This window comes from Triturus cristatus, chromosome 6 (assembly GCF_964204655.1).
Source record: "Triturus cristatus chromosome 6, aTriCri1.1, whole genome shotgun sequence".
Classification (NCBI taxonomy): domain Eukaryota; kingdom Metazoa; phylum Chordata; class Amphibia; order Caudata; family Salamandridae; genus Triturus; species Triturus cristatus.
Window position 1 is genome coordinate 1,228,426,227 of NC_140589.1, and position 19,749 is coordinate 1,228,445,975.

Consider the following 19,749-nt stretch of genomic DNA (forward strand, 5'->3'; position numbering starts at 1 on the left):
TGGAATCTTATCTCAAGGAGCTGCTTTGTCTGTGGTGAAAGGAGAAAACAGAGGTTGTTACTAATTCCCTTTGCATGACATTTTCTGTTGACGAAGACATTTGTAATAGTCTCCTCACACAGGTGAGTGAAAGCAGGGCATGCTTATGCAGAGGCAAATTGATATCTTCATGACACCTCTGCACATGAAACTGCCGTTCGGTAGAGCTTTTCGTGGTAAGTTGCCATTTTAAACACCAAATACTGTATTTTCTCTGTTTTTCTGTTTAACAGGGTCCGGGCAAACATTGTACTGTTCCTAACGATTTCAAGCACGTTTACGCAGATGCAATGTTTTTAAGAAACGGTATACATTTGACTCTGAAGATTATTGAATATTAGAGTGTTGGTACAAAATCTACTTCTTTGTTCTTCAGAGGATAAAATTGTACTTTCAAGTTTAGGGATGTAGTGGGGCATTCAGCCTTTACCAACTAAGCTAGACCCCTTGAACATGGAGAGAACACGTGAGAAGGATAGGAACTGGTTTACTAAAGAGACCATCCTGTGCAGCGGGAAAAAAACACACTTCTCCTTACCCAGCTCTACATCTCTAACAACCCCCAGCAACAGGTATTCTAGAATGCTGCTTTGCTTGATGTCAACTGGGATTTAATAGGTATCCCTGGATGGCCTCTTTAAATAAACCGATAAGTGTGGAGGCTTTAGGTAAATTCCCGGTCTCCCCTCCTTCTTTTTTTCCATGTGTCTGGCATTTACACCCATAGTTGGCCTCAAATTCAGGTTTTTATAAACTTATGACATTTCTCTAGAGATAAATGGACTCTGTACATTCTATTTAAACTGCTGGTTTTTTTCTGTCCAGGAGTAAATGCACTCTGTACGATGTATTTCTGGAGGTTGGATGCTTGTGTATATGTCTGTCAGCGTGTATTCCTTTATTACACGCGCGCATTTTGTGTGTGAAATGATGGTGTGATACATTTCTTAACCAACGGGGATTGATTAGAAATTAACTAGACATGCACACACTTGTGCGCACTTTGTGTGAATTGTATATTTTTACAAGTATGTCGTGCAGCCATTCCCATCGGATCTTGGCTCGGCAGGCTTTGTCTGCCCCACGCCTCCTGCTTCATGAGCTATTTTTAATTGTAAGTGATGAGCAACAAGCCTGCACGCCAAGGTGATTTCATGACCTGTCCTTTGTCTTGGCTTTAGGTCAATGTGCGACGATGTCATGTCATTCTTACATGTATAATGTACGTGCTTTGTGCAAATAACTACAAAAAAAAGATCAGATCTAATGTGAAAATATTTAGCAACCAGAGCAACAACTATAAGCTTTCTTTATCCCGTATTGGGGTATCTTTCATAGATTCACATGCCTGAATCATTCCCCGTCGCCGAGGCAGGAGTCCCATGGTAAAATACAAAAGCAAGTAAATAATAAGTAAATAGTGGTAAGCTAAAAGAAAGCCAGAGGCCTAAAACTTAGTAGCCTATCTACATCATTATACGAAAAGAACTAAAAAATAGTTCTAGCTAATCAGCTACTAGCACCCTCTAGAACCCTCACAGCAGAGGCAGTTCTCCTCAGATTTTCACCCCACGTCGTGTGGAAGGGAGTCTCCCTGAGTGCCCACTCAGTTCCTTCACCTTTTCTTCAGTATGTCTGACAAGAAAGCTCTTTTTAGACCCTGCAGGACCTGTGAAAAGAAGAGGGTCCATGTGGATGACCAACATGAAGATTGTATATACTGTCTACATCCTAAGCATGTTGCTAAGGATTGTAGAATTTGCCGGACCTTCCCTGCTAAAACCTTAAGGGACAGGGAGGCAAGGTTGCTGTTATGGCTAAAATCTTCCTCGGCTGAGGAGGATGACAGGGCCTCGACGTCTAGCAAAAGGGCTAGATCGCTTGATGGCTCTTGCAGTGAGGGAAGAAAGCATCACAAGGCCTCTCATGAAGCCTCTGACCATTCAGAGGTCACAAATATTATTATCCTCTGGGTCATCGCTGTCTTCGCAATCTGAGGTATCCAAAAGATCTTCAACGTCTGGAACCGTGAGTAAAACCCAGATTAAGACTCTAACACTGGTTTCTTCTCATACGGTTTCTGTGACTTCTGCTGCCCCCCCTGTCGACGGCTACTGTCTCCACTACGGCTATTTCTTCACCTATTGTGTCCTCTAAGATATCTACTATCTCTAAGAAGCCTGTTTTAAAAGACTCGTCGACAAAGTTCATTTTCTTAGTAGCCGTCGACGACCGCGTCGTCTAGCTCGTCGACGAAAGTCCCATCGACGACGAGCTCGTCGATGGTGAAGAGCTTATCAACTAAGCCCGTCGCCGGAGGATACATCAATGACCATTTCGTCGACGACGAAGAGCCAGTCGACGAGAAGTTTTATTAAAGGCGATTCCACCAGTTTCTCAGACTACGCCTGTCTCTTGTACTCATTTTCAATTAAAGACTTTCCATAGGCAGGATTACAGCAAGATATCTCCCCTACTGCCATCTCATATCTTAGAGACCTATGTAGAGGATGAAGACTTTGATGAAGAAGATGATGAGGGTCCTTTTGGCATAGCGCGGCACCCTTCGGAACTTCATATAAAATGCCAAGACGAAGATGAGGAAGCACTTTTACCAGGAAGGCCTCTCTACACCACATTACAGACATCCCAGAAGGGATTGGGATCATAGGGAAACGAGTCATCTCCCTCCTACACTCATACAGGATCTTCAGGCCATGTAGGCGGATTACCGCCAACGGTTTCCCCCACAACAGGCTGTCCCTGACTTACAACCTGCTGAAGAGTCACACCCACTACCGCAGAAGGAAATACCGAGTTCACCGCCTCATCCTTCTGGCTCGGGGCCACAATCACACCATGATACCGCTTCCTCTGATGAGGAAGAGATCGAAGAGGGTGAAGTGCCGGATAAAGACACGACTCTGGATCCTTGTTATGACTATATCATACCAATGCCTTCTCCACCCATTCCTCAGCCTTCGGATTCTCCTCCTGAGGATATTGGCGGCTTTCATAACCTGATGCAACGTGCCGTAACCAGATTTCAATTACCAGTCACAGTGGAACATATGGATTGCTTCCTGCATGACTTTAAAGAAGAGCACAGAAAAATCACCAAAGCGATCCCCATCATTGATTATATCTGGAATGAGGGGATATAAATTATGAAAACACTTGCCTCTATTCCGGCTGTCCTCCCGCGCATTGAAAAAAAATACCGTGCTCCTCCGGAAACTCCATCTTGTCTAATTGGTCATCCACGACCAGATTCCGTTATTAACGCCACCGGATAAGGAAGGACGGAGATTAGATCTTATTGGTAAAAAGTTCTCTACTATGGCGGCAACCTCCATTAAAGCAGCAAATTCTTTGGCCATACTCTGCTGTTATGACCGCCAGATGTGGTCAGAGTTGTCGGAATTTATAGATCTCATTCCTAAGGAACGTAAACAAGATGCAAGGAAGATACTTTTGGAGGGAGAACAAGACGCATCCGAGATCATAGACTGCACTCTGGACATTGTTAACACTAACTTTAGGCAACTTGCCGGTGCTGCAGTACTTAGACGCCAAGGATGGCTTAAAGCAACATCTTTCTGATGGATACATCTGCCAGTGGATTCCTCACCTTGTGAATATCCCCTGCGCCAGCATTCCACGGAACTTTTATTCCCCAGCTCTCGACGTGGACAACGTCATAATGCATCGGCTCCGCTCGCGACTCCGTATGACGTCACCGGAGCCATAAGAGAGCCACGTCGGCGTGATGTCAGTTCCCTTTTTTCCACGCCATCGACGCGCAACGGTTTATCCAGCACTCTCCTGCTACTTTGTAGTCGTTTAGTGTGTTACTGTTGGAGAAAATTGTCATGTCTTCGACTAGGAAGTCGGGTTTTAAACCCTGTAGGGAATGTGGGGGCCACATGTCCATGACAGACCCCCATGAAGATTGTTTGTGGTGCCTTTCATCTGACCACGACGTGGAAGATTGTTCCAGCTGCAGAAGGATGAATCCCAAGGCCTTGAAAGAAAGGGAGGCGAAGCTCTTCATGGCCAAGGCTAAGAAGAAGAGAGGTAGGAAGAAGGAAAGTTCGAGACCGGAGTCGTCGACTTCGCATTCTTCGAAGTCGAAGACACATCATAAGAAGAGGAAGCATTCCTCTCGGCGCTGGTCTTCGAAGAGCAAGGCGTCGATCGACTTCGCCTCGACGTCAAGTAAGGATGTGTCTCCTTCTCCGTCTAAGTCTCCAGAGGGATCTCCTTTGCTGAAGCGGTCCCCGGCACAGTCACCGGCGCAGTCACGGGTTCCAGTGGAGTCTTCGGCTTCGGAGGCCGAGCAAGAGCAAGAAAAAGAGGCGTCTCCAGAGCCGGATGATCCTGCGGCGCCTGTTGAGGACACTGCGGCTCCGGTACCAGGTACTCCTCAACCGGATCCGGGATTATTCCCTTATCCGCAGTTCCCGACTCCGGGTGCGGATTCGACGCATTTTTTAAATGCACTGTATGGGATTTTCCAACGGGCTGCCTTCCCATCCGGCGCACCTTCTGGTCCCGTGGGTCCAATGGCATACACCTTGGGAGTGCCGCAGCATTATGCTCTGGCCCCATTTATTCCCTTTCTGTTGATGGCTCCTTCGTGGCAGTGTCCGGCGCCGTTTGGGGATCCGTCTCAACTTCGATTGGATCGACCTTCTTCGGAGCCTTCCTCGACGCCGTTGCCAACTCCTTCGGCGCCGCCGGCTCCGGCGCCCCCGACACCTCCGGCTCCACGTTCGGTTCCACCGACTCCGCGTACGGCGCCGCCGACGCCAGCTCCTCGGATCCGTTCAAGGAGAGAGGCCCAGAGGGTCTTAGAAGAGGAGCGTTATAGAGTGGAGGTTGAAGAAGGTGAGGTGGATACATCTTCCAACGAATTTGAAGGGATTCAAGAGGCTAGTGGCCTGGATACGACTCCGGAGTGGGAGCATTCTTCCTCTAGGTCCTCTCCACCGCAGGAACTGGTTCCTTACCATCTTGTGATAAAGAAGGCCGCAGAGTTGCTGGACTTGCAGTTGCCCTCTGCGGAGTATAAACCTAACCTTCTGAAGGAGGTGTTACATTCGCCTACCTCGACCAGTGAGCCTTTGCTGCCTTTTAATGAGGCTATTTTGGAGCCAGTTATGGACGTCTGGCGTAAGCCACTCTCTTCGCTGGCAGTCTCCAGGCAGGTGGTGAGAAGATATAGGGTGGCACCTGGGGATCCAGGTTTTTTATCTTCACACCCTTCTCCAGAAAGTCTGGTGGTACAGGCCTCTTGCTCGAAACATGCTTCAGGCGGCTAAAAAGACCTTTTCTTCTGGGAGCATGGCACTTAAGTCCACTAATGCCACCTGCTTGCTAGGGCGCTATGTTCATGCTCTTATGGACTCAATGAAATCGTTAGCCCCCTAAGTTGCCAGAAGGTGATAAGGCGTCCTTTATGGAAGTGGTCACGGACACTCAGGCTGCTGCAAGGTAGGTGATTCAGTCGGGGCTTGATACGGCTGATTCGGTGGGAAGGATAATGGGGTCATCTATAGCCACTAGGAGGCAAGCGTGGCTTTGTTCGTCTGGCTTCTCTACGGATGTTCAGACCACATTGGTGGATTTGCCATTTGATGGACAGAGGCTTTTTGGTGAAAAGGCTGATTCCGCCTTGCAGAGGTTTAAAGAGAGCAGGGTGACCGCGAAATCTTTAGGTCTGCAGGCTCCTGCTAAAGGATTTGGGCTTAAGAAGTTCAGAGGTTTGGGGAGGTCTTCATTTCGCTCCTTCCGGCAGCCTCAGCAGCAACAGCAGCAGCAGAATCCCCTCTATAGGTCCTATAGAGGGAGACAAAGAGGTCGGAGAGGTTCTGGCCGCAACCCCTCTTCATCTTCTACCTCCTCTGCTCCCAATGAAGCTTCAGGGAAGCAGCCCTAGATCCCCCCCCCCCCCCACCCCCATCCTGGAACATGTAAGACCTGTGGGGGGTTGGGTGTCACACTTTCTGCGAGGTTGGAGATCTGTTACAACTGACCTTTGGGTTTTTAACCTCGTGGAGACTGGGTACGCCCTTCCCGTTCGGGAGTTTCCTCCCCCTTACTCTCCTTGCCAGTGTTACTGCTCAGAGGACCATCTACTTCTTCTGCAGAAGGAGGTGCTAGCTTTGCTTCAAAAGGGTGCGATCGAGGTTGTTCCAGAGCAGGAAAGGGGTCAGGGATGCTACTACCGGTATTTCCTGATTCCCAAGAAGGACGGCAGATTGCGTCCGATACTGGACCTCAGAGTCTTGAATTTTTACCTGAAACAGGAGAAGTTCAAGATGCTGACCCTTGCGCAGGTTCTTCAAGCGTTGCAGCAAGGAGACTGGATGGTGTCGCTCGACTTGCAGGACGTGTACTTCCATGTCCCAATCCTGAAGTCGCACAGGAAGTATCTCCGTTTTACGGTTGGGTCGCAACATTACCAGTTTGGGGTCCTCCCGTTTGGTGTTACTACCGCACCTCGAGTCTTCACGAAGGTGATGGCAGTGGTGGCAGCCCATCTCAGGGGGTCAGGGATTCCGGTTTTCCCCTACATAGACGACTGGCTTCTGAAGGCAGAGTCCCCAGAGATGGTGCAATATCATCTGCAGGTAACATCTCGACTGTTATACGACGGGTTTTTCGATCAATGTGCCCAAATCTCACCTGGTGCCCTCTCAACGCAACCTGTTCATAGGGGTAGTACTGGACACTACTGTGTGTCGAGCATTTCCTCCACCTCAAAGAGTTCTCGACATTCAGGAGATGGTCCCTTTATTCCACTATGGAGCGGTTGTTCCAGTTCTGAAGGTCCTTCGCCTGCTCGGTCTGTTCGCCTCCTGCATTCTGTTGGTCAACCATGCACGCTGGCACATGAGGGTGCTCCAGTGGTGCCTCCGCAGGCAGTGGTATCAGCACAACGGAGATCTCGGAGTCGATCAGGATCTCCAGAGAAGCTGCAGCGGATCTATCTTGGTGGAGCGTGGAGGGCAATCTGTCCCAAGGAAAGCCCTTCCATCTACCTCCATCGGTAGCCACAGTGATAACGGATGCATCCACTTTAGGGTGGGGTGCGCATCTGGGGGATCTGGAGATCAAAGGTCTTTGGTCTCCGGAGGAAAGGTTGCTTGACATCAACCTTCTGGAATTGCGGGCGAGTCGTTTGGCGCTCAAGGCCTTCCTCCCTTCCCTTCGCGGTCAGTCGGTTCAAGTCCTGACGGACAACACTACCGCGATGTGGTATGTCAACAAGCAGGGAGGAGTGGGGTCGCATTGTCTCTGCAGAGAGGCTCTGCGTCTATGGTCCTGGGCTCAGGACCATCGGATTTGTCTGATGGCAAATCTGGCCGGGTTGCTGAACGTACGTGCGGACAGTCTCAGTCTGCAGTTCTCCGCCGATCATGAGTGGAGGCTCCATCCGGAGGTGGTTCGTTACGTCTTTCGGATGTGGGGAACCCCTCGGGTGGACCTGTTCGCACTGCCCGTCATTCTGCAGTTTCCGATGCAGGGGGCGTTGGACGCGTTTCAGTTGAGTTGGGGCTCACAACTCCTTTACGCGTTTCCTCCCATACCCTTGATTCCTCGGGTTCTGAGGAAGATTCGCCAAGACCGGGCCCAAGTTATTTTGGTCGCCCCGGATTGGCCAAGAAGGGTGTGGTATACAGATCTTCTCCACCTCTCCTCGTGCCCTCCGCTCCGTCTCCCTCTGAGGGCAGACCTCCTCTCGCAGTCGGAGGGGCAGGTTCTACACCCCCACCTCCAGAGCTTACACCTTCATGCCTGGAGATTGAGCGGGACAACCTGAATTCCTTCTCTCTCCCGCCTGATGTGGTGGATGTTATTTTATCGGCCAGGTGACACACCACCAAGTCCATTTACTCACATAGGTGGTCTAAGTTTGTTAAATGGTGTGGAGAGAGATCCGTTGACCCTTTAAAAGCCCATCTTTCTAATGTGCTTCAGTTTGCTCTTTCCTTGGCTCAGCAGGGCTGTGCTGTGGCCACGGTCAAGGGCTATCTTTCGGCCTTATCGGCTTTTCTATGTCTTCCTGGTCAACCGTCATTATTTAAATCTCAGATTGTACTAAGGTTTATCAAGGGCCTTACAAACATGTTTCCTCCTACTCCTTTTGTAATGCCACAGTGGGACCTTAATCTTGTCTTAACTTTTCTGATGGGGTCCCCGTTTGAGCCTCTTCATAGCTGTCCTCTGAGCCTTTTGTCCTTTAAGACGGTCTTTCTTGTAGCCATAACCTCGGCAAGGAGGGTGAGTGAGCTGCAAGCTCTTAGTTCTAAACCCCCTTTTCTAATATTACATGCTGAAAGGATGGTACTTAGGACCAGGGCTGCTTTCCTGCCTAAAGTAGTTACTCCGTTTCATTTGGGGCAGTCTATTACTCTCCCTGTTTTTTATCCACCTTCTCATCCCTCCAAGGAGGAGGAAAGACTTCATCGCCTGGACCCAAAGAGAGCTGAGAGCTTTTGCTTGGACAGAACGAAGGACTTTCGTCTGGACGATCAGCTCTTCGTGGGTTATGTTGGTCATTCCAAAGGAAGAGCGGTGCACAAGTGCACTTTGTCGAGATGGATCATCCTTGCCATCAAGATCTGCTATGCCCTGGCTGGTAAGGTTCCTCCTGAGGGTATTAGGGCTCGTTCATCTAGAGCTAAATCATCTACATCTGCTTTGGCCAAGGGTGTTCCTGTGGCAGATATTTGTAAGGCCGCGACTTGGGCCTGCCTCCATACTTTCGCAAAGCATTATTGCTTGGACTCTGAGATGAGGAGGGAGGGCCACTTCGTGCGCTCTGTCTTGCAAGACTTTCTGGTATAGGAAGGTGGACACCCTCCTCCGGGAGTGGGGACTGCTGTGGGAATCTATTCACTAGGTGAGGAATCCACTGGCAGATGTATCCATCAGAAGAACAAGTTACTTAGCTTCTGTAACGCTTTTTCTGGTGGATACAGTATCTGCCTGTGGATTCCTCACTGGCCCATCCGCCTCCCCGTTGTCCACCTTTGTATACCTTAAAAGTTGTCTTGTTTGAGATGTTGTTATGCTTTCTGGTACATTGGTAGGAAATGCTTGTTTTTAGCTTTCCTTTTGTTTATGTACTATGTATATTTGATTGTATGTTGTATACTGTGTATACTTTGAATTTGTCGTTGGTCCACCTGTGCGCCTCGGGGGCACGGAAAAAATGGGTGGAACTGACGTCATCACGCCGACGTGGCTCTCTTATGGCTCCGGTGATGTCATACGGAGTCGCGAGCGGAGCCGACGCATTATGACGTTGTCCACATCGGCGTAGAGAGCTGGGGAAAAAAAGTTCAGTGGAATGCTGGTGCAGGGGATATTCACAAGGTGAGGAATCCACAGGTAGATACTGTATCCACCAGAAAAAGCGTTACCGAAGGTAAGTAACTTGTTCTTCAGGCCAGAGGTACAAGCAAAAATTATAGATATGGCCTATGATGATGAGTCCTTATTCGGGAAACCTATAGATGAGGCCCTCCTCGCGATTAAGACAGATACAGATACGGCTAAATCATTGGCGGCTCTCCAGTATAGGCGTGGATCTTTCCGTGGTGCAAGAGGTCGTGGCTTTCCATCAAGAGGAGGGTATCAAAATCAACAAAATAGACCATATCAAACACAGTATAGACAGCCTTACGGGCGATCATCTTACAGGCAATCTTCCTCGAATAGTTTCTCTCGCCAGGGCGGACGAAAGCGATCGAACAATCAGGGTCGCGATGCCAACAGAAAACAATGATTTACGCAGGACGCCAGTTATTCCTCCCTCCATCCCCGTGGGCGTAAAAATTTCAACTTTTGCACACAAGTGGGAACAGATCACCCCGGATCGATGGGTTCTCGACCTAGTCAGAAACGGTCACACCCTGGAATTCTTAAACTGACCACCTACTACCCCACCCAGGGGTCCCCCTTCCCCTCGTCTTCACTTACTCTTCAAAGAAGCCTTAAAAATGCTCTACAAGAATGCAATAGAGAAGGTTCCATTATCTCAAAAGGGAACCGGGTTCTATTCTCGTTTTTTCCTCATCAAGAAAAAGTCAGGAGAGTGGCGCCCCATTCTGGACCTCCGCAAACTCAACAAATTTCTGAAGAAACAAAGTTTCCTAATGGTTACACTGGTCGAGGTTTTGAGCTGCCTCAACAAAGGGGATTTTATGGCTTCTCTGGATCTGGAGGACGCGTACTTTCACATCCCTATACATCCCAAGCATCGCAAATACCTACGATTCACAGTGTCTGGCGTCCACTATCAGTTCAAGGTCCTTCCGTTTGGACTGAAATCGGCACCAAGGATCTTCACGAAATGTCTCGCACCAGTGGCAGCGACTCTTAAGGTCTCAAGGAATACAAGTTTTCCCTTATTTAGACGACTGGTTGCTCAAAGGTCCTTCAAAGCAGGCAGCCGAGGAGGCTGTCTCAGCATGCCTATGCCTATGTCTATTTTCAACCCTAGGCCTCACTCTCAACGAAAGCAAATCTCAACTGCGTCCTCTTCAGCGAATTCCTTTTCTGGGAGCGATGCTAGACACCATACGGTGCAAAGTATTCTTGTAAAAGGACCATCCGCTCCGTCTACAAAAATTGCCAATATCAGTTGCAAAAAGAAAGTCAGTTTCTGTTCGGATGTTCGTGTCTCTTCTGGGGATGTGCTCATCTGCAATAAACCTTGTACCGTTAGCACGACTCAGAATGAGGCCTCTGCAGGAGGAACTACATCTGCAATGGCAGCAAGCCGTAGGGTCGTTCGACGATTCCATCATGATTACACCGCACATGATAGACTCTCTGCATTGGTGGTCCCAGACGGCAAACTTGGCTCCGGGTCTTTCTTTTCTACCAACTCCTCCAGAATTCGTTCTAACAGACTCTTCCATGGAGGGATGGGGAGGCCATCTCCAAGACTTACAGATTCAGGGAAGATGGTCCCAAGAATACCGTCAACAGCACATAAACAGATTGGAGCTTCGCGCCATCTTTCCCTCTCTTCAAGCATTCCTCCTGAGGATTGCGGGCGCTTCAGTGCTGGTCCGGACCGACAATACGACCAGCATGTATCACATCAACAAGCAAGGGGGAACGAGGTCGCTGTCTTTCGCAAGAGGCTCAGGAGCTGTGGGAGTGGGTTACAACACAAAAGATGACTCTTAAGAGAAGAGCACGTCAAGGGCCTTCACAACACTTTGGCCGACAACCTAAGCAGGTCTCTTTGGGGCTGTCACGAATGGGAATTAGAGCAGAAGCAGGTGAACAGGATCTTCCAAGTTTGGGGCAAACCAGCACTGGATTTGTTTGCGACAAGAGAAAACAAGAAATGCCGATATTAGGCCAGCAGATTCCCTTAACAGGGATCAAGAGGGAATGCCCTCTCCATGAGATGGTCAGGGCTTTGTGCATACACTTTTCCCCCAATACCCTTGATTCCGAAAGTGCTCCGCAAGATGGAGGGTTGCCGTCTCATCCGGATTGCACCCCGTTGGCCAAGAAAATATTGGTTCCAGGAACTGCTGCTTCTTTCTCAAGACGATCCTATCCGTCTGGAAACAACACTCACGATGTTGACCAGGGAGAAGGGTCAAATACTTTATCCAGATCCACAGTCGCTGCGCTTTCACGCATGGCTCCTGATTTCTTAGAATTCAAAGATCTAAACATTTCTCAGGAATGTCATGAAATTCTATCTAAATCACGAGCTCAGAGTACATTAAAGACTTATTGCTTAAAATGGAAGCGATTTTGTCATTGGTGTGAGAAGAATAATGTCCATCCTCTACAAGCTCCTGTAGAACAAATTCTTCCTTATTTGTTATCCTTGGCCAAAGCTGGGCTTGCTTTTTCATCAATTAAAGTTCATCTTGCTGCTCTTTCAAGATTCAGGAAGAGTTCTAATAAACCTTCGCTCTGTACCTCTTCGCTGATAAAGCAATTTATGAAAGGACTCTTTCGAGTTTTTCCTCCAATACGTGCACCTCCTCCAGAATGGGAGTTAAACACAGTATTAGCTCAATTAATGAGAAGACCATTTGAACACATCCACAACCTATCCATATTACATCGGCTCGAAGGGTTAGCGAAATCCAAGCTTTCACCATCTCAGAACCCTTTTTGCATTTGTCTAAGGATTATGTAACTCTCCGGACGAATCCCAAATTCATCCCTAAAGTACCGTCCCAATTTTACTTAAATGAGCCAGTAAAAAGTTTTCTTTCCAGATCCAGCCACTCCAGATGAGCGAGCATTACACTCACTCGATGTTAAACGTTGCTTAAAATTCTATTTGCAAAAGACTAAGTACATCAGGCGATCCAATCAATTGTTTATAGCCCATGGCCAAGCTACACTTGGGACTGCTGTAACTAAGGCTACAATAGCCAGATGGCTGGCTTCTACAATTCATTTCTGTCATGACAAACCCAACAAACCTTTACAAAGACAGTTCAGGGTGCATTCTACCAGAACTGTGGCAGCTTCTACTGCGTTAGTCGCCGGAGTAACTTTGGAAAACATCTGTCGTGCTGCGACCTGGAAGAATGTCCACACGTTCACGAAACACTACTGTCTGCAATCTGCTCTGCAGGAGGATGCAGCTGTAGGACAAGCCGTACTTCAACATCTTTCAAACTAAGGTTAGATTTACATTTTTACTTATACTGCACTGTTTCATGTGTTTTATATTTTTATATATATATATATATATATATATATATATATATATATATATTCACTGAAAAAAAACATAGGTTTCAGGCATGTTATAGTTAGGAATTAGCATTTAAAAAAACCTTAGAAATTCACTGAAGAAACCATAGGTTTCAGGGGCGTTATAGTTAGCTGGACTTTTCACTCGTACAAAACCATTGAAATTCCCCCGTTATAGTTAGTTCAGCTAACTATAACTCGCGCGCCCGCAATGCACTGCTGATGACGTCAAATATTACATCACACATGACATGGTCAGTGACATCACTGATGACATCTCAAATGACATCACTGATGACATCATCCAGTGAATGTGTGTTTTTTATGTTTTATATATGTATATCTCAAGGTCGATGGAGGAATAAATGGGTATATAAGTGTCTAAATGGATGATTTGTTTTTGAAAAATTGATTGTATAACTGACTGATTAAGTTTATCTTAGTGAATACATGGCTTAGTGAGTAATGTTTAAATATGTAAGGGAGCGGAGCCAAGATGGCAGAGTGAGCAGTCATCCTGCTCCGGAGCTCCCGCCAGGGTCAGATTCAGCACAGGCCATCAATAGCGCTGACGGTGCCTGGATTGCGTTCCCCAGAGACCCACGACCACTGGACATCGGCGGGGTGAGCTCGGCGGTCGAGGGCTGCATTGGCCGTGAGAAGACGGAGGCGGCGTGCGGCGCTGCTGGAGCCGCGCCTGAGAGGGCAGGGCTGGCGAGAGAATCGAGAGCCGGTGGAGGCAGCGACTGAGGCCCCTGAGCCTGGGACGGACGGTGAGTGGCAGGGGCCCCTGGGAGTGGTGTCTGGAGCGGAGCGGGAGCCCCCGGGAGCCTGTGGAGCGGTGCCGCGACCGAGCTGGGTCCGGACTGCCATTTTGAGCGGCAGGAGCAGCACCGGGGCGGGACCGCGCAGAGCTCCTTAAGGACTGTGAGGCCTGGACCGGGCTCCGGTGTACCAGCGGAGGGCTGCGGGGCTGGGAGACACTCGAGGGGGGGGGGCTGGGGGGACTACGGTGAACGGGGGCTCGCTGTGCGATTCTCTCCCCGGCCCAGCAACGGCACCCCTATCCGGGGACAGTTGGCAGTTGGTGCGAGGATCATGGGGGCCTAGGGCTTGCAGTCGGCGGCCCATCCGGACTGGGGCGTTGAGGTTGGCCATCACAACTGGGGACAGTCACGATCGGCGGTGCAGGCCACGGCGCAGCAGGCCACGGAGGAGTGTGAAAGCAGGTGGCGCCGCTGTTTCGGTGTCCCGGGCCGGGGTTGAGGCTTGCCGCGTGCTCTGCTCTTCCTCCCGGGTAACCGTGTGAGCATCCCGGACAGGACTGAGGCTGGCGCAGGGCCTCTGGAGGTCGTGCTCCCGCGGCCCGGCGGGTTTCCTGGTTTGCGGTGCAGTGCTGGGCCCCCACCGCATGGCGGAGGGAACGGACTGGAGAGCTGGGAGCATGAGTGGCGGGCACCGCACCTAGCGACTGTACAAAGGCGGAAGCTGCCCGCAGAGGGGGACACGAAGACAACCGCTAGCATTGGTGCAGGGAACACGGCCTGGAAGCACAGGCTAACCGAACAGGGGCAGAGGGCCTTTCAGCAACACAACACCTCTACAGGGACTGGGGGCAGAAGCGCCGCAGGTGGCTGGACACATTGGAATTGCTTCGTGCGGAGACAGAGACTTCAGGCCTTGAGCTTCCTTTCAGGCATCAACCGGGTCTTGTCCCCCCGACAGCGGACTGGTGGGAAAGAGACAGGAACTCTGCAAGATACACGGGGTCTTGTGGGTCGCGCTATGTCAACTTCCAGGAAACGGCAGGACAAAAATATTAAGGATATGTTCTCCAAGTCCCCGGTTGGTCAGATGGCTGCGACTGCGGACTCCGGGGGGCCCGTAAAGGGGAAGCCGGAAGCTGGGGGTTCTGAGCCCATCACAATATGAACAAAACCTCTTCTCAGAAAATAGTTAAGCTATGGGGAATATCTCCACAATCAATATACAACAACCACCATGTACCACAGAAATGGATTATTAATTCACAGTTTTATTAATCATAAGGTTTAAACATTATTTGTCTGTCATTATTTTTATATTTATATTTTTCTCTTTTTATACATTTGCAAACACAAATTTGATCATGCGTTAATTTGTTAAAAAGGGGAATCAAAATTCAAGTATGAGACACAAACTTAACAGTTACAGTGGATGACAATTAGAGCAGAGAGGCGCTTCTCTCTGCTCTAATTGTCATCCTTTGTGGCGACATTTCTATTTTAATGTGTATATATTATGAATGTATTATTATATGTTTTAGTAAGTGACTCTTTGTTGCATAGATTGTCCTGTATGGTTTGTGTTTTTTGTTTTGTAACATGCAATTTGTGCTCACTGTAACTGTTAAGTTTGTGTCTCATACTTGAATTTTGATATTGTGTTTCCCTTCCCTGCTATCCTCTTCTCATATTCGTATATCAGGGACCCTCTTGTTGTTTACTTCGGTTCTGAGCCCATCACCAAGGTCTTCCTGGAGTTGATGTTCGCCGCACTGCGGGACGATATCCAAACTTTCAAGCAAGAGTTTACGTCTGAGCTCAGAGGTCCGCCGCGACATGGACAGCATTGGTAAAAGGGTGGCGGACCTGGAGGGCAAGAGCGATGGAAGGGACGAGGAAATAGCGAATCTACAGCAGGATATCATTAGACTGCATGATCAATACGTGAATCTTCAGGTCCACCTTGAGGACCTCGAGAATCGCTCCCGTCGCCATAACATCCGAATCAGGGGCGTGAAAGCGGACGACGACTCGAAGGATCTTTTCACCTATGTGAGGGAGCTATTCAACCACATCCTAGAACGACCTCTGGACACTAACTTGGAGTTAGATCGGGCGCATAGAGTGGGTCCCCCAATGGCGCCGTCGGCCCCTCCGTCGGACTTCCTAGTGTGCGTGCAGGACTACCGCACCAAGGAGTTGATAATGCAAAAAGCATGCCGTCTGCACCCCTTACAATTTCGTGATCACAAACCGGTGCTGTACCAGGACCTGTCCGCTCTCACGCTACAAAAAAGGTGCCTATTCAAACCCATCACGACGCACCTCCAACACAATAACATTCCCTACAGCTGGGGTCACCCCTTCCGCTTGGTGTTTCGTAAAGATGACAAACTGTACCAATTGCATTCTCTGTCTGAGGCCAGCAAGCGGCTGGGGGTGAGCCTCCCGGAGGAAGAAGGAGGTGAGGGGGCCACCGCGTCAGGTGTGGGGAAACACTGGGCCTCGATGGTGTCAACAGGGGTGCAGACGCAGTCTCAAGAAACCACCAGCTGCGGAGATTACGAAATGTAAACTATCGGTGTTGGAAGCTGTGTCAATGGATCTTTCAGGTTCTAATGTAGTGAAGACTGCTATTTATATACGTACAATGCTAAGTTAGCACAACCGCGTTAGATGTTAGAAAGCCATCTTGCCACTTTTGCTGCTTTTGCACACGACACTGTAGTTAAATGTTATTTAATTAAGAAATGCTTGCTCGCCTCTGCTTCACATGAGAACTGTCTGTTGTTCACAGCCCTAACAGTGAGCTGCGACCTTGGTCTGAACACTGTGTAAAGAAACAGTCTGGGTCGCTAGACGGTGCATGTTGTTGGGTTCAGGTTGATCGGCCCCCTATTTAGCCATAACACGCACGCAGCTGCCAATACCTGAAAGTCGAGTGCTTTTAATATTGTAGGCTGCGTGCTTTATACACATCGGAAGAAGAGCTTTCCCAGGAGCACAGTCTACCTGATCCTGTGATGTGATTCCACTAAGCTGATCTTTACGGTATGGGGATTCCCCATTCAAGCCTAGAGACCTTCTATTAGTCTAATAATAATAATATTAGATTACTAGCGAAAGAAAGGTGGCTGTTATCCACTGTCATTTTATTATGATTTCTCCTTTCCTTTTCTATGGTATTGTAACTATGCTGATGGTTTTGATCTTAATCATTTGTCTGCTTATGTTAGCCAAAGTACTGCATCTTGGGACATGAGGTTTATAAAATAAACTCTTTAAACTTTACCGTGTCTCTGTTTACTCTTGTTGTGGACTGATATGAGAATAATTACGAACAGGTATTTCCGATTCCCACCATTCCTGAGAACTACTCTAAGTCGCTTGTTCTGGGTTGTCTATACATTGGGACCGCCGAGATAAAACTCGGATAACGAATGGGACACTGATGCTGGTCGGTTAAGGGGTTGTGGGTTCTGAGGTGAGTTTTTGGTACACCACAATTCACTGAGGTCCTGGTTTCCTATGCATAGTTCTGTGCATAAGCAGAATCCCTGCAACATGGCGCACCTAACGTTTGGTCGACTGATTTGAAACGCCTTAGTAGTGCTTATATTAGTCCACAACACCCTCACTCTTGTTTCCGGATAACGGGAGTGACGGGTTTAACCTACCTGTGTCTCGACTAATCGGTTATTTCAAGCTTTATCATTAAAAAGGTTTTTTTCTGAACCCCAATGTTACTGTTGATATCGTTGATACTCTTTGGTGTGTCCTTATGGCGGTTGACATTGCCGCACATAGTTGTGCACCTCTGCGCCGTCATTTGACGACTTATGGGGTGCCGGATGATGGGATGGCTGTTATTTTTGTGGTGAGCGCTGATGCGTCTTACCTGTATGAGTTGTTTTACTTGGGTGACTTTTCCGGCGGTGGATGCAGACGATGATACGTTTAATTCCTTTACTCCCACGCAGCTACCTGCGGTCTATATGCCGTATAGGACACAAGAAATTCATATTTCTGCCTGGCAGCATACCATTTGGTTTCATGGCGCCCTTCCCCATGCGGTTGCACCGGCTAGAATGGGCCCGTTGTCGATTGCAGGGTCCACATGGCCGGTGCTGGCCGGCTTTACGCCTCATCCCCGCTATTTGACGGTGGCGGTGACTGAGTTGTGGGTGCTACACCCTGCCCTGATTACAGTGCATAGGGCCTTGGTGCAGTACGTGTCACGCAACGTGCAGGTGGGGGCACCTGCTGTTGCGGGACAACCAACAGACCACCACGCGGTGGTTATTAGTCCTGTTATGGTTAATTAGGTGATGGGCAAGGGCCCCCAAAATAAGGATGATTTGCCTTATTGGCTTGCTGAGAAATTAGACCAACTGGAGGCGGTTTTTCCGCATACCTCTCCTGTGGAGAAACACAGGATTCTCACCATTAGTTTGCCGAAAGACTTGGTCCCAGATATGGCCGATTGTGCAAACTGGGGCAAGGTCTTTGCCCGACCTACTCGAAGTGCTTCGGCACTCCGTCTATGTCTGTACTACCCTCCGTCATTAAACGTGTTCAAGAGAATCACGGAGCGGAGGCTGCTGTTGAATTGGGAATGAGGCTTGTCGGGGTGTTCGATGTGGTTGCTTCCATGGTAATGGGCAACCTCAAAGGCGATGCCATGCAGTTCCAAGTGGCTAATAAGCTGGACCGCGTGGACGAACTCGACAGGCCTAAGGAGTTTGCTAAAATAATTGCGGAAGCCTATAGGACCATAGGCCGCAGTGCCTTAGGTGTTAAACCAACTGTGATAATTCCTGCTATAGTACAGCAAACTAAGGCGAGCTCGTCTGGTAAAGACGAACGCCCAAATTTTCCTAAACAAAATTGGCAGGCAAAGAAACAGGGGAAGCAGCAACAGAAACAGGGGTAGCAGCAACAGAAACAGGGGTAGCAGCAACAAACAGGGGTCTCGTCCTGCCTCACCCGTACAGTCTAGTGAACGCACATATGATCTGCGCGATCGATCTAGTATAAAGTCACCTGATAGGTTTCAGGTTTCTGAACAATGTTCTCCTCGTTCTTCACAGGAAACATCGGCTTCACAATCCGGTGGAGGAGACCGTGGGAAAGGACGGGGTGCCCAAGGTCGTGAGCAACCCCGTCAGACTGACGGCAAAGGCAAGCAGGACGAGTCTGCGCGTCAACGACCCCCGTTTCAGAAGAAGAAAGTTGCTGCGCTAACAGTGCGGACGCAGCTTCAGAACCTGACATGGGCACTAACGCTGCTCGACAGCGTGGCAGAAGTTATAGTAGTGCGACAAGCACTGTGTCCATATCTGGTGGCGACAGCAACTGATACGTTCATAACTGTAGAAACTGCTGACAATAAAGTGGCTCCCCCTGACAGACTGTATAATATAGTCCTTTTAATTGAAGGTGACATACAACGCACGATTCAAGGGATTTTTTGGGATAATCTGACCTCTTCGTATGATATTCTATTGGCAGAGGCAGACTGGCCCCCGGCTTTCATTTTAGATGCTCCTAGAGGGGAGGAGATTATCCTCCCGTCCTTTGCGCACACAGTGCCGAAGGACCAAGCTAAGAAGTTCGCCGAGGAGTGGGCTCTGGTGCTAGCACCGGCTTTGTATCTTAATCAGGTAGGCTGGGATAAATTGTCCCCCAGCCATGAGATTCCGTTGTGTTCCACGCCCCAGCCACAACCCCAATATCCCATGCGTCGCGAAGCAAGACCTCACATCGCGGCTATCCTCGAACAATTGGAATATCAAGGTGTTATTGAAACGTGTGTCACCAATGAATAATCCTTTATTCACTGTGACGAAGCCTGATTGGTCGTACCGCCTGGTTTTAGATTACTGGCATTTAAACTCTCATTGCAAAAACAACAATTGATGGACAGAATGCAGAACAATGTCATACATTCACCCCAGTACAGAGATCTGGGCCTAAATCCATCGTTTTTTTGCTCACCATGCCATTCCAGTTTGAACCCAGCCATATGCAAATCAGTCTTGACCCTGTGCCCCATGGGAACAGTCCAGCCCGAACTGCCAAGCCAGGTCCTCCCTGGACTGGAAACAAGCATCCTAGGACCGGTTTCGGGCTTTCAGCCCTCACCAGCCAGGATAGCTTGATTCCAGTGGCATGGAGAGCAAGGGAC